This window comes from Peromyscus eremicus, chromosome 18, assembly GCF_949786415.1.
Source record: "Peromyscus eremicus chromosome 18, PerEre_H2_v1, whole genome shotgun sequence".
Taxonomy (NCBI): domain Eukaryota; kingdom Metazoa; phylum Chordata; class Mammalia; order Rodentia; family Cricetidae; genus Peromyscus; species Peromyscus eremicus.
The window spans coordinates 13,605,758-13,608,669 of NC_081434.1; positions in this window are offsets into that span (position 1 = coordinate 13,605,758).

Here is a 2,912-nt window from a genome sequence, read left to right on the forward strand (position 1 = left end):
ATCTTATTTGCATCAGCAGACTTAAGCTGTAATTTATCATTTTAAATTTCCCAAGGATATATTTAAAATATTTAGAGCTAGCTGGGCCTGGTTGTTCATTCCTTGTAATCGTAGCACGAGGAGCCTGAGGCAGGAGGATTGTGAGTCTCAGACCAGTCTGGGCTACATAGTAAGTTCAAAGCCAGCTTGGGTTACAATGGGATGCCCTGTCTCATAAAACAAAAATAGTAATAGCAGTTATTATATAGCACAAATTCATATGTACATATGTACTCAAGCACTAAGACTTGGCAATGTCTGCAAAGTGTAACATGAAACATTGAGCCCCATTAGCACTGTTCTATACGAGAATTCCTCATCTCTGAGGACTAGAAGGCAAGCAGGAAGGAACTGAACAGATACTGGAATTGGGATGTTTTCTGAGAACAATATTAGAGTTTATAAAGAGGAGACTACATAGAAAAGCTTCCAGTCGAAGGCATGGATTTTTTTTTTTTTTTTTGGCATGGTTCAGTGGACTCCCATGATCATCAACGTGTCAATATATGTCTACATTGGAAGTTTATGGAAATTTGGAGTTTGTTTTTACTTTTTTTATTTTTTGGGGGGTGGTGGTGGTTCGAGACAGGGTTTCTCTGTGTAGCTTTGCACCTTTCCTGGAAATCACTCTGTAGCCCAGGCTGGCCTTGAACTCACAGAGATCCACCTGCCTCTGCCTCCTGAGTGCTGGTATTAAAGGTGTGCTCCACCACTGCCTGCCTGGAAACTTGGGATTTGTACATATGAGATTTTATGTAGATATCATTGCTTCTATATGATATTAAATATAGCAAGTATTCCTTAGAAAGTTTTAGGTTGCTTAGGCTAATAAGTTAATTTTTTTTATTTTGGTCTATTTAAAGTTCTTTAACATCACCAAATTTTTGGCAATGGTCAGTGCCTTGCTTCTGAAGATCAAGATACAGATGTGCTATTCTGCACGAGTAGATACAGAGATGATAGTAGTCATCTTAATTGCACATAAATTATATATGTGTGATCTATAAATCACATGAATATATATGTGAGATATATAAATATAGATATGAATAGATATCATATAGATTATGGAAGAACAAAGAAATGAGATACCACTAAAAGAACAAAATACACTACAGTCAGTTAAACCTAAAGCAATAGAGTTCTCAAAGTCGTCTAACAAAGAATTAGATATAAAGATTTTTTAACAGAACCAATCAAATTCCACAGCAAAGAAGATACCAAACTTAAAAACCTTTCACAAAGTTTTGATAGCACACTTAATCACGTAGGAGAGTCACTGAGTTCAAAAAGTTCTATGCATTTAAAAATCAATCAGAGGAACAGAGAAGAAAAATGATGGAGTGAGGAATCCGAGAGGACTTATGAGACACCATGAGACCTTTAAAAGAAATAGTGGAGTTCTTTTAGTTTAAATGAAAAGAAATTGATCAACTGCATTAAAATATTCTAATTCATAAGTTCACTGAATAGGTTGGCATAGAGTCAAATCTGAATGGGAATAAAGAGAATGATCAGTTCTGTAGTGGTGGTTTGTAAATCACTTCTTACTCTATCATAAAATTTAAAAGGAGAAAAATGATACAGATGTACAGCATTTAAAATAACTGTGTGTACCAAGAATTTAAGTAAATACACAGTAGATAAAATTCAGTAATGTAAATTATGTCAGTAATACAAAAAGTTGAAGAAGAGGTTCATTTTTAAATGCAGATAATTTGTTACCAACTTAAGATATGCTGTCATACCTGTGAGATACTTTATGGAAGTTTTGTGTTAAGTAAAAGAGGGGGGAATGTGTGGTAGGAAGGAAAAAAGATAAAACAAAGGACAAACAGATGTCTTAGTGGGTCAGAGTGCTTACTCTGTAACCACGGGGACCTGAGTTTTGAAGCAACAAACTATGCCAAGAGAAAAATAAAAACCACTATACAAGGATAAGGTGACCAACTTATTAAGGTGATATAGCAACTATGAAGATGTCTAAACATTTAAGTCAAATATTAAAAGAGTTGGAGAAAGAAGTAGAAAACAAAAAAGTAATAGTAAGGAATGTAGAGCTTCCTGTCAATGATGGAGCACAGAGACAGAAATCAGTAAAGAAATACAAAACTTTTAACAATTCTGTAGACCAAATATACCTAACAGACATCCATAACATTCTAGCCAGCAACAATAAAATGCTCTTCCCCAAGTGCACATGGAACATTCTCCAGGACAGACATAGCTTGGGCCATGACTCAACAATTTTAAAGAGATGGGAGAGATAATGGTAGGAACCTAGAATTCAATAACAGGAGGGAAATTGGATTTTCACAAATATGTGGAAATTAAACAGCGTGGTCCTGAATGAGTAATGGATCAGAAAAAAATTGAAAGGAAAGTTAAAAATATCATGAGGCAAATGAAAATAGAAACATAACCTACCAAAATAGAGGATGTAGCAAAGGCGGGTATAAGAAGCAATGCCTACAATAAGGAATAAAGGAAGACCTCAAATAAAGCATGTAACTTTATAACCCAAAGAACTAGAAAAAGAGCAGGCTAAACCCAAAGTTACCGGAATAAATAATAAAGTGCAGAATACAAATAAAATGAAGATGAGAAAACAATAGAAAATAACAGTAAACTTAAGATCTGTTTTTTGAAAAAAATAAAATTGATAAACCTTTAACCAGAATAACTACATGTAGAGAGGCTCTAAAGAGTTAAACTGACAAATGAAAGAAGCAATACCAGTGCCCAAAACTGCAAAAGAAAAAAAAATCAAATAGCAATCAATTAGATAACCTAAAACAAACATATTAGAAATATACAACCTAGTAAGATGAAATATAAAAAATAATAAGGCTAAATATATTTATAGCCAGTAA